This window comes from Oncorhynchus tshawytscha, unplaced genomic scaffold (genome assembly GCF_018296145.1).
Source record: "Oncorhynchus tshawytscha isolate Ot180627B unplaced genomic scaffold, Otsh_v2.0 Un_contig_1304_pilon_pilon, whole genome shotgun sequence".
Classification (NCBI taxonomy): domain Eukaryota; kingdom Metazoa; phylum Chordata; class Actinopteri; order Salmoniformes; family Salmonidae; genus Oncorhynchus; species Oncorhynchus tshawytscha.
In genome coordinates this window covers 52,501-65,835 of record NW_024609410.1, presented here as the reverse complement: position 1 = coordinate 65,835, position 13,335 = coordinate 52,501, and the positions used below count along the sequence as shown (strand labels likewise).

The window sequence follows — 13,335 nt, the reverse complement described above, 5'->3', positions numbered from 1 at the left end:
CTTTTCATAGCCGATCGTTCAGAGTATCTCTACTGCTCCTGCTGTCTCTAGAGAGTTGAAAACAGCAGGTCTGGGACAGGTAGCACGTCCAACAGGTCAGGGTTCCATAGCCGCAGGCAGAACAGCAGTACGACCAGGTGGACTGGGGACAGCAAGGAGACATCAGGCCAAGTAGTCCTGAGGCATGGTCCTCGGGCTCAGGTCCTCCGAAAGAAAGAAAGAAAGAAAGAAAGAAAGAAAGAAAGAAAGAAAGAAAGAAAGAAAGAATTAGAGAGAGCATACTTAAATTCACAGGACACAAATTCACATACTTAAATTCACAGGACACCGGATAAGACAGGAGGAATACTCCAGATATAACAAACTGACCCTAGCCCCCCGACACATAAACTATTGCAGCATAAATACTGGAGGCTGAGATAGGAGGGGTCGGGAGACACTGTGGCCCCATCCGACGATACCCCCAGACAGGGCCAAACAGGCAGGATATAACCCCGCCCACTTTGCCAAAGCACAGCCCCCACACCACTAGAGGGATATCTTCAACCACCAACTTACCATCCTGAGACAAGGCCGAGTACAGCCCACAAAGATCTCCCCCCACGGCACAACCCAAGGGGGGGGCGCCAACCCGGACAGGAAGATCACGTCAGTGACTCAACCCACTCAAGTGACACACCCCTCCTAGGGACAGTATGAAAGAGCCCTAGTAAGCCAGTGACTCAGCCCCTGTAATAGGGTTAGAGGCAGAGAATCCCAGTGGAAAGAGGGGAACCGGCCAGGCAGAGACAGAAAGGGCGGTTCGTTGCTCTAGAGCATTTCCGTTCACCTTCACACTCCTGGGCCAGACTACACTCAATCATAGGACCTACTGAAGAGATGAGTCTTCAATAAAGACTTAAAAATTGAGACCGAGTCTGCGTCTCTCACATGGGTAGGCAGACCGTTCCATAAAAATGGAGCTCTATAGGAGAAAGCCCTGCCTCCAGCTGTTTGCTTAGATGTTCTAGGGACAGTAAGGAGGACTGCTTCTTGTGACCGTAGCGTATGTGTAGGTATGTACGGCAGGACCAAATCAGAGAGATAGGTAGGCGCAAGCCCATGTAATGCTTTGTAGGCTAGCAGTAAAACCTTGAAATCAGCCCTTGCCTTGACAGGAAGCCAGTGTAGGGAGGCTAGCACTGGAGTAATATGATACATTTTTTGGTTAGTCAAGATTCTATCAGCCGTATTTAGCACTAACTGAAGTTTATTTAGTGCTTTATCCGGGTAGCCGGAAAGTAGAGCATTGCAGTAGTCTAACCTAGAAGTGACAAAAGCATGGATACATTTTTCTGCATCAATGTTTGACAGAAAGTTTCTGATTTTTGCAATGTTACGTAGATGGAAAAAAAGCTGTCCTTGAAACAGTCTTGATATGTTCGTCAAAAGAGAGATCAGGGACCAGAGTAACGCCGAGGTCCTTCACAGTTTTATTTGAGATGACTGTACAACCATCAAGATTAATTGTCAGATCCAACTGAAGATCTCTTTGTTTCTTGGGACCTAGAACGAGCATCTCTGTTTTGTCCGGGTTTAAAAGTAGAACATTTGCTGCCGTCCTTATGTCTGAAACACAGGCTTCCAGCGAGGGAAATTTTGGGGCTTCACCATGTTTCATCGAAATGTACAGCTGTGTGTCATCCGCATTGCAGTGAAAGTTAACATTATGTTTTCGAATGACATCCCCAAGAGGTAAAATATATAGTGAAAACAATAGTGGTCCTAAAACGGAACCTTGAGGAACACCGAAATTTACAGATGATTTGTCAGAGGACAAACCATCCACAGAGACAAACTGATATCTTTCCGACAGGTAAGATCTAAACCAGGCCAGAACTTGTCCGTGTAGACCAATTTGGGTTTCCAATCTCTCCAAAAGAATGTGGTGATCGATGGTTTCAAAAGCAGCACTAAGGTCTAGGAGCACAAAGACAGATGCAGAGCCTTGGTCTGATGCCATTAAAAAATAATTTTCCACCTTCACAAGTACAGTCTCAGTGCTATGATGGGGTCTAATACCAGACTGAAGCGTTTCGTATACATTGTTTGTCTTCAGGAAGGCAGTGAGTTGCTGCAGATTTTAGACCTGGTTGTACATTGAACAACACAGCGACTTTTCGGGCATGTTTTGTTATTTCTGTATTTTAAAAAAATCAACAACGATTTGACTCTTTTACAATAGGGGTGAATGGGAAATAATTGTAGTTTTTATCAATTTGTAGGTCAAGGCCAAGGTGAATTACTTATTGTTACGTGAATATCGACTTGGAGATTTGGGCCCATATGAATTCTTGCTACTTTTGAAGCACATGTTGTGTAACATTTAATTGAAATATTTAATCCTGTAAAGACGTTTTGCTTATAATGAAAAGCTAGAATGTTGATATAAAACATTATTATTATTATATATTATTATTATATTATATATTATTAGTATTATATATTATATATTATTATTATATTATATAAAACATTGAAATGACAAAGTCATCAGTGGATTACTAGGTTTCTACATTGTGTAAAAGCACCACCGACATCCAAAATTCTACACCGTCTCTTTAAAAGCGTCAAGTTTGTGACTGATGACATGCAAGAGATCAGTCGTTCATTTGTTGTTGTGATCATTGATCTCCTTTTTCCTCTCTGTGATGTTTAGATATACTGGTAAAGTAACCAGGTTTCTGTGATGTTTAGATATACTGGTAAAGTAACCAGGTTGTTAGCTAGCTAGCTAATTAATGAGGTACCATGACTGAACAAGATATACTGGTAAAGTAACCAGGTTGTTAGCTAGCTAGCTAATTAATGAGGTACCATGACTGAACAAGATATACTGGTAAAGTAACCAGGTTGTTAACTAGCTAGCTAATTAATGAGGTACCATGACTGAACAAGATATACTGGTAAAGTAACCAGGTTGTTAGCTAGCTAGCTAATTAATGAGGTACCATGACTGAACAAGATATACTGGTAAAGTAACCAGGTTGTTAGCTAGCTAGCTAATTAATGAGGTACCATGACTGAACAAGATATACTGGTAAAGTAACCAGGTTGTTAACTAGCTAGCTAATTAATGAGGTACCATGACTGAACAAGATATACTGGTAAAGTAACCAGGTTGTTAACTAGCTAGCTAATTAATGAGGTACCATGACTGAACAAAGTGTAAACAAATACCTGTGTGTGGTTTTGGAACGACATGGTTTATGAATAGGACCTAAAAACAAACGTTTTGGTCCATCAGTCACTGTGGCGGGTAGGTAGAAAAATCGACTCAAAACTCAACTTAAAAACCAGCCAATATTTATTTAATAACACACAAAAAAAACAAAAAAACTTGTTTCTCATTTATTTTCTCCAGGTTTCATTGTTTTTTCTCTAGGTTTTCACTGTAGAATATCTATATATATTTACCTTTTGGTAAAAGTACAGAGATCTCCATGGTAACCGTTGTTGTAGAAAAACAACTAGATTGGATGTTCTAGTCTTGGTCTTACATGTTTAAACCACATCAGGATCAACAGCCTTTGGAAGTGTAGTAGTTCTTTCATTTCAGTTGCGCACCTCAAAAGGCTGGCTGTTTTTTTCTGGAAACTTACCATGGAGATCGCTGTACTTTGTAGATGAGCCGACTTTGTAGTTAAGATTTTCATTTAGAAAGTTTTATGGGGGAAAGCCTTTAGACTGTTGCGGCATCACTAACTGGTTTCACAAAGTGTTAGACACAGGCCGTTCCCATGCCGTTACGGCTTCAGAGAGTTGCAGGAAATACAAATCATTGATGCGCTCTTTAATATTCTTTACATGTAGGCTTTGGATTGAAGGAATCTGCGCTGGCTGTTTCCTCCAGGCCTCTGAAACAACGGGGGGAGAGAGAGACAGAGAGAGACAGAGAGAGAGACACACAGAGAAAGACACAGAGAGGGAGAGACACAGAGAGAGACAGAGAGAGGGACACAGAGAGAGAGACACTGAGAGAAATACACAGAGAGAGAGACACAGAAAGAGACACAGAGAGAGACACAGACAAAGACAGAGACAAAGACAGAGACACAGAGAGATAGACACAGAGAGAGACACAGAGAGAGAGACACAGAAAGAGACACAGAGAGAGACACAGACAAAGACAGAGACACAGAGAGAGAGAGACACAGAGAAAGACACAGAGAGGGAGAGACACAGAGAGAGACAGAGAGAGGGACACAGAGAGAGAGAGAGACACTGAGAGAAACACACAGAGAGAGAGACACAGACAAAGACAGAGACAAAGACAGAGACACAGAGAGATAGACACAGAGAGAGACACAGAGAGAGAGACACAGAAAGAGACACAGAGAGAGACACAGACAAAGACAGAGACACAGAGAGAGAGACACAGAGACACACAGAGAAAGACACAGATAGGGAGAGACACAGAGAGAGACAGAGAGAGGGACACACAGAGAGAGAGACACTGAGAGAAACACACAGAGAGAGAGACACAGAAAGAGACACAGAGAGAGACAGAGACAAAGACAGAGACAAAGACAGAGACACAGAGAGATAGACACAGAGAGAGACACAGAGAGAGAGAGACACAGAAAGAGACACAGAGAGAGACACAGACAAAGACAGAGACACAGAGAGAGAGACACAGAGACACACAGAGAGACACACAGAGAAAGACACAGAGAGAGAGAGAGAGAGAGAGAGACACAGAGAGAGACACAGATAGAAGGAAATCATAAGATCTCTCTACCTCTCTCTCTCTCTACCTCTCTCTCCACCCCCCCTCTCTCTCTCTCTCTCTTTCCCTCTCTGTCTCTGTCTCTCTCTCCCTCTCTCTCTCTCCCTCTCTCTTTTTGCTGTTGTAGTTTATGTTGTTGATTGCTTTAGTTCACAGGGATTTAGACTACTCCAGATTACACACATGCAGACACACACACACACACACACACACACACACACACACACACACACACACACACACACACACACACACACACACACGTTATTTATCCCTAATGGTTGTTTTCATCCTAGTCCCCAGGCCCAGTGCTGCTGCCGTCCCACCCCTCTGAGGCAGCTGTCTTTGATGTTGTATTCCTACGATACCCACAATTCCCCAGGAACACTTCCTGTCCCCCTCCACGATCACCATACGATTACCATACAGTCACAACACAATCTCTCTCTCTCTCAATTAAAGTCAATTCAATTCAAGGGCTTTATTGGCATGGGGAAACACATGTTAACATTGTCAAAGCAAGTGAAGTAGATAATAAACAAAAGTGAAATAAACAAAAAAAAAATTAACAGTAAACATTACACTCACAGAAGTTCCAAAAGAATAAAGCCATTTCAAATGTCATATTATGTCTATATACAGTGTTGTAACGATGGGCAAATAGTTAAAGTACAAAAGGGAAAATAATAAACATAGATATGGGTTGTGTTTACAATGGTGTTTGTTCTTCACTGGTTGCCCTTTTCTCGTGGCAACAGGTCACAAATCTCACTGCTGTGATGCACACTGTGGTATTTCACCCAGTATATATCAAAATGTATCAAAATTGGATATGTTTACAATTGATTTCTGGGTCTGTGTAATCTGAGGGAAATATGTTTCTCTAATATGGTCATACATTGGGCAGGAGGTTAGGAAGTGCAGCTCAGTTTCCACCTCATTTTGTGGGCAGTGAGCACATAGCCTGTCTTCTCTTGAGAGCCATGTCTGCCTACGGTGACCTTTCTCAACAGCAAGGCTATGCTCACTGAGTCTGTACATAGTCAAAGCTTTCCTTAAGTTTGGGTCAGTCACGGTGGTCAGGTATTCTGCCACTGTGTACTCTCTGTTTAGGGCCAAATAACATTCTAGTTTGCTCCGTTTTTTGGTTCATTCTTTCCAATGTGTCAAGTAATTATCTTTTGTGTTCTAATGATTTGGTTGGGTCTAATTGTGTGAACAGGACAGCTCTCTCTCTGTCTCTCTCTCTCTCACTCTCTCTTGCTCTCTCTCTCTCTCTCTCTCTGTCTCTCTGTCTCTGTCTCTCTCTGTCTTTCTGTCTTTCTCTCTGTCTTTCTGGTTGGGCCCTAGCCAGGCCATCTATACCATCTACTGCATCTTGCCGCTCGACCATCGCTCATCCATATATTTATATATATATTATATATATATATTCTTATTCCATCCCTTTAGGTTTGTGTGTATTGGGTAGTTGTTGTGGAATTGTTAGATTACTTGTTAGATATTACTGCACTGTCGGAACTAGAAGCACAAGAATTTCGCTACACTCGCATTAACATCTGCTAACCATGTGTACGTAACCAATACAATTGGATTTGATTTGATTGATAGACCTGACTCCCGCTTCTACAGGAGAATATTCTATGTGACTGTTAAGTGTGTTTATGTGTTTTACAGACTGAAACCCTTCACGTCGTACAAGCTGAGGATGCTGGCAACCAACGATGTAGGAGACAGCAACTACAGCAAAGAGACGGAGACTGTTATCACACTACAGGATGGTAGGAGACAGGAAGGAGACAGGAAGGAGACAGGAAGGGAGGGAGACAGGAAGGGAGGGAGACAGGAAGGGAGACAGGAAGGGAGGGAGACAGGAAGGAGGGAGGAAGGGAGGGAGGGGAAGGAGACAGGAAGGAGGGAGGGAGGGGGACAGGAAGGAGACAGGAGACAGGAGAGGAGGAGGGAGGGAGGGAGAGGGGAGGGAGGGAGGGAGGGAGGGAGGGAGGGGAGGGAGGGAGGGAGGGAGGGAGGGAGGGAGGGAGGGGAGGGAGGGAGGGAGGGAGGGAGGGAGGGAGGGAGGGAGGGAGGGAGGGAGGGAGGGAGGGAGGGAGGGGGAGGGAGACAGGGAGGGAGACAGGAAGGGAGGGAGACAGGAAGGAGACAGGAAGGGGGAGACAGGAGGAGACAGGAAGGAGACAGGAAGGGAGACAGGAAGGGAAGGGAGACAGGAAGGGAGACAGGAAGGGAGGGAAGGGACAGGAGGGAGGGAGAGGGAAGGGAGGGAGGGAGGGAGGGAGGGAGGGAGGGAGGGAAGGGAGGGAGGGAAGGAGACAGGAGGGGAGACAGGAAGGAGACAGGAAGGGAGGGAGACAGGAAGGAGACAGGAAGGAGACAGGAGGGAGGGAGGAGACAGGAAGGAGGGAGACAGGAAGGGAGGGAGACAGGAAGGAGACAGGAAGGGAGACAGGAAGGGAGGGAGACAGGAAGGAGAGGGGAGGGAGGGAGGGAGACAGGGAGGGAGGGAGGGAGGGAGGGAGGGAGGGAGGGAGGGAGGGAGGGAGGGAGGGAGGGAGGGAGGGAGGGAGGGAGGGAGGGAGGGAGGGAGGGAGGGAGGGAAAAAGAAAATTACTCTGTTTTATATTGTCCAAATTAAGATTTTTCATTTTCTCTCCATCTCTCCATCTCTCCATCTGTCCATCTCTCCATCTGTCCATCTCTCCATCTGTCCATGTCTCCATCTGTCCATATCTCCATCTCGCCATCTGTCCATCTTTCCATCTGTCCATATCTCCATCTCTCCATCTGTCCATCTTTCCATCTCCTTCTCTCCATCTGTCCATATCTCCATCTCTCCATCTCTCCATCTCCTTCTCTCCATCTGTCCATATCTCCATCTTTCCATCTCCTTCTCTCCATCTGTCCATATCTCCATCTCTCCATCTGTCCATCTCCTTCTCTCCATCTGTCCATATCTCCATCTCTCCATCTGTCCATATCTCCATCTCTCCATCTGTCCATATCTCCATCTCTCCATCTGTCCATATCTCCATCTGTCCATATCTCCATCTGTCCATATCCCCATCTCCATCTCTCTATCTCGCCATCTCTCTCCATCTCTCTCCATCTCTCCATCTCTCTCCCTCTGTCTAGTTCCTGAGGAGGCTCCAGTGATAGTGTCAGTTAAACCCTCTACTACTACCTCTGTTCTGGTGCAGTGGCAGGTACACACACACCTCGCAAAACACACACACACACACACACACACACACACCTCGCGAAACACACACCTCGCGAAACACACACACCTCACGAAACACACACCTCGCAAAACACACACCTCGCGAAACACACACCTCGCAAAACACAAACACATACACATACACTTTGCAAAACACTCACACACACACAACACACTAAACACATCCAGATCGCTCAAGATTGACTTTGAAATTGGACATCTGTCAGGAACTGGGAAATGCATTCAAAACCGGCCACTAGGGGGAGTGAGCGTTTAAAGTTTGGAGCAACTTGGAACTTTGACCTTTGAATAAAAGGGAGATATGAGTCTCCAGCTTCAGTGATTTTTGTAATTCGTTCCAGTCATTGGCAGCAGAGAACTGGAAGGAAAGGAGGCCAAAGGGGGTGTTGGCTTTGGGGATGACCAGTGAAATATACCTGCTGGAGCGTGTGCTACGGGTGGGTGTTGCTATGGTGACCAGTGAGCTGAGATAAGGTGGGGCTTTACCTAGCATAGACTTGTAGATAACCTGTAGCCAGTGGGTTTGGCGACGAATATGTAGCGAGGGCCAGCCAACGAGACCATACAGGTCGCAGTGGTGGGTAGTATATGGGGCTTTGGTGACAAAATGGATGGCACTGTGATAGACTACATCCAGTTTGCTGAGTAGAGTGTTGGAGGCCATTTTGTAAATGTCTTTGTAAATCGCCAAAGTCAAGGATTGGTAGGATAGTCAGTTTTACGAGAGTATGTTTGGCAGCATGTGTGAAGAAAGCTTTGTTGCGGAATAGGCCGATTCTAGATTTAATTTTGGATTGGAGATGCTTAATGTGAGTCTGGAAGGACAGTTTACAGTCTATTCTAAGTCAGAACCGTCCAGAGTAGTGATGCTGGTCGGGTGGGCGGGTGCGGGCAGCAAACGATTGAAGAGCATGCATTTGGTTTTACGAGCATTTTAAAGCAGTTGGAGGCCACGGAAGGAGAGTTGTATGGGATTGAAGCTCATTTGGAGGTTTGTTATTAACACAGTGTCGAAAGAAGGGCCAGATGTATACAGAATGGGGTCGTGTATCAGGTAATCACCAGCAGCAAGAGCAACATCATTGATGTATACAGAGAAAAGAGTCGGCCCGAGAATTGAACCCTGTGGCACCTCCATAGAGACTGCCAGAGGTCCGGACAACAGGCCCTCCGATTTGACACACTGAACTCTATCAGAGAAGTAGTTGGTGAACCAGGCGAGGCAATCATTTGAGAAACCAAGGCTGTTGTGTCTGCCAATAAGAATGCGGTGATTGACAGAGTCGAAAGCCTTGGCCAAGTCGATGAAGACGGCTGCACAATACTGTCTTTTATCGATGGCGGTTATGATATTGTTTAGGACCTTGAGCATGGCTGAGGTGCACCCATGACCAGCTTGGAAACCAGATTGCATAGTGGAGAAGGTATGGTGGGATTCGAACTGGTCGGTGATCTGTTTGTTAACTTGGTTTTAGAAGATTTTAGAAAGGCAGGGCAGGATAGATATAGGTCTGTAGCAGTTTGGGTCAAGAGTGTACCCCCCTTTGAAGAGGGGGATGACTGCGGCTTTCCAATCTTTGGGGATCTCAGACAACACGAAAGAGAGGTTGAACAAGCTAGTAATAGGGGTTGCAAGAATTTCAGCGGATAATTTTAGAAAGAGAGGGTTCAGATTGTCTAGTCCTGCTGATTTGTAGGGATCCAGTTTTGGGACTTTACAGAGTCCCTAAACATTTTGGAATTAGTGCTACAGGATGCAAATTTCTGTTTGAAACAGTTTGAAACAGCTAGCCTTAGCTTTCCTTAGCTTTCACTGACTGTGTATATTGGTTCCTGACCTCCTTGAAAAGTTGCATATCGCAGGGGCTGTTTGATGCTAATGCAGAATGCCACAGGATGTTTTTGTGCTGGTCAAGGGCAGTCAAGTGAACCAAAGGCTATATCTGTTCTTAGTTCTACATTTTTTGAATGCTTATTTAAGATGGTGAGGAAATTACTTTTAAAGAGCAGGCATCCTCTACTGACGGGATGAGGTCAATATCCTTCCAGGATACCTGGGCCAGGTCGATTAGAAAGGCCTGCGCGCTGAAGTGTTTCAGGGAGCGTTTGACAGTGATGAGGGGTGGTCGTTTGACCACAGACCCATTACGGACACAGGCAATGAGGCAGTGATTGCTGAGATCTTGGTTGATAACAGCAGAGGTGTATTTAGAGGGCAAGTTGATCAGGATGATATCTATGAGGGTGCCCATGGTTATGGATTTAGGGCTGTACCTGGTAAATTCCTTGATAATTTGTGTGAGATTGAGGACATCTAGCTTAGATTGTAGGACGGCCGGTGTGTTAAGCATATCCCAGTTTAGGTCACCTAACAGTACAAACTCTGAAGATAGATCGGGGGCAATCAATTCACATATGGTGTCCAGGGCACAGCTGGGGGCTGAGGGGGTCTATAACAAGCGGCAACGGTGAGAGACTTGTTTCTGGAAAGGTGGATTTTTTAAAGTAGAAGCTCAATTTGTTTGGGTACAGACCTGTCACGCCCTGGTCTTAGTATTTTGTGTTTTCTATATTTATTTGGTCAGGCCAGGGTGTGACATGGGTTTATTTTGTGGTGTGTTTTTGTATTGGGGTTTTAGTAGGTATTGGGATTGTGGCTGAGTAGGGTTGTCTAGTAAAGTCTATGGCTGCCTGAGGCGGTTCTCAATCAGAGTCAGGTGATTATCGTTGTCTCTGATTGGGAACCATATTTAGGTAGCCCGGGTTTCACTGTGTGTTTGTGGGTGATTGTTCCTGTCTCTGTGTTAGTGTTCACCAGATAGGCTGTATAGGTTTTCACGTTCCGTTTGTTGTTTTGTAGATTTAGTTATTTCATGTATCGTTCATTTTTACATTAAAGAACATGAGTAACCACCACGCTGCATTTTGGTCCGACTCTCCTTCGACGGAGGAAAGCCGTTACAAGACCTGGATAGTGTGACAGAACTCTGCAGGCTATCTCTGCAGTAGATTGCAACTCCACCCCCTTTGGAAGTTCTATCTTGTCAGAAAATGTTGGGCATTCCTAAACCAGGATTCAGACACGGCTAGGACATCAGGGTTGGCGGAGTGTGATAAAGCATTGAATAAAGTAAACTTACGGAGGAGGTTTCTGATGTTAACATTCATGAAGCCAAGGCTTTTACAGTTACAGAAGTCAACAAATGAGAGTGCCTGGGTAATGGGAGTGGTACTGGGGTCTGCAGGGCCTGGGGAATGGGAGATGTACTGGGGGCTGCAGGGCCTGGGGAATGGGAGTGGTGCTGGGGGCTGCAGGGCCTGGGGAGTGGGAGTGGTGCTGGAGGTTGCAGGGGTTAAACTGGGAGTGGTGCTGTGGGCTCCAGGGCCTGGATTCACCTCTACATCACCAGAGGAACAGAGGAGGAGTAGAATAAGGGTATGACTAAAGGCTATAAGAACTGGTCGTCTAGTGCGTTGGCGACAGAGAATAAAAGGGGCAGATTTCTGGGTGTGGTAGAATAGATTCAGGGCATAATGTACAAACAAGGGTATGGTAGGATGTGAGTACAGTGGAGGTAAACCTAGGCATTGAGTGACGATGAGAGAGGTTGTGTCTCTGGAGGCACCAGTTAACCCAGGTGAGGTCTTCCCATGTGTGGGGTGGGACAAAAGAGCTATCTAAGGCATGCTGGGCAGGGCTGGGGGCTCTACAGTGAAATAAGACAATAATAACTAACCAAAACAGCAGTAGACAAGGCATATTGACATTAGGGAGAGGCATGTTGGGCAGGGCTGGGGGCTCTACAGTGAAATAAGACAATAAGAACTAACCAAAACAGCAGTAGACAAGGCATATTGACATTAGGGAGAGGCATGTTGGGCAGGGCTGGGGGCTCTACAGTGAAATAAGACAATAGTAACCAACCTGAACAGCAGTAGACAAGGCATATTGACATTAGGGAGAGGCGTGTAGCCCAGTGATCATAGGGTCCAATGAGCAGCAATAGGTGAGTCAGGGAGATGTTCGGTAATCGCTACTACGCTAGGCGAGCTGGAGACACAGCAATTCAGACAGCTAGCGGGAGACACAGCGATTCAGACAGCTAGCGGGAGACACAGCGATTCAGACAGCTAGCGGGAGACGCAGCGATTCAGACGGCTAGCGGGAGACACAGCGATTCAGACGGCTAGCGGGAGACACAGCGATTCAGACAGCTAGCGGGAGACACAGCGATTCAGACGGCTAGCGGGAGACACAGCGATTCAGACGGCTAGCGGGAGACACAGCGATTCAGACGGCTAGCGGGAGACACAGCGATTCAGATGGCTAGCGGGAGACACAGCGATTCAGACGGCTAGCGGGAGACACAGCGATTCAGACAGCTAGCGGGAGACACAGCGATTCAGACGGCTAGCGGGAGACACAGCGACAGCTAGCGGGCCGGGGTTAGCAGATGGGCCTTCGGTGACGTCACAACGGAAGAAACTGTTGAAACCACCTCGGGCGATTACGTCGGCAGACCAATCTTGATGGATTGGCGGGGCTCCATGTCGGCAATAAAGGGTCCAGGCCAATTGGCAAAATAGGTATTGTAGCCCAATAATTAGCTGGTAGACCTCTTCGGCTAGCCGGGAGATGGGGCTAGCTCGAGGCTAACTGGTGCTTGCTTCAGGACAGAGACGTTAGCCAGGAGTAGCCACTCGGATTGCAGCTAGCTAGCTATCAGAGCAGTCTGATATGCTCTGTGTTGATATCGCACTGTGCAGACTGGCCGGTATTGACTGAGCTGAAGCTGGCTGGTGTCCGACTTAACGGTGAAGACCGCTAGCAGTGGCTACCAGTGGCTACCAGTGGCTAACTGACTAGTAGCTAGTTAGCTGGCTAGCTCCTGATGGGGGTTCTGGTTCTAAAGTATAAAAATAGCAGATCCGTACCACATTGGGTGAGGTGGGTTGCAGGAGAGCATATTCAGTCCGTAGATGGAAAGAGAGATTAAAATATATATACGAGAAAAAAAAACAGAGGAAAACGATTATCAAGACGGTACAAGACAAACACACGTCCGATTGCTACGCCATCTTGGAAACATTTTACATCACACACACACCTTGCTACAAAAAACCCACTAACACCTGAATAACTGTGATGGTTCAGATGTTATTATGTGATGTCATTCTAACCGGTTGTTTTCTAGCGTCCCAGTGAGGAGAGCGTTAACGGGGTGCTGGTTGGCTACCGGCTGTACTACCGGGAACTCCCGGTAAACTCCACCCCTAGTACGGTACCCCTGAAAGACATGGCCAACAA

The 13,335-nt window shown here is 46.2% G+C and overlaps 1 pseudogene; it reads left to right on the top strand.

Annotated features, from left to right (window-relative positions):
- Nucleotides 1-13,335, top strand: part of LOC121844748 — a 130,983-nt pseudogene that overhangs the window by 80,452 nt on the left and 37,196 nt on the right.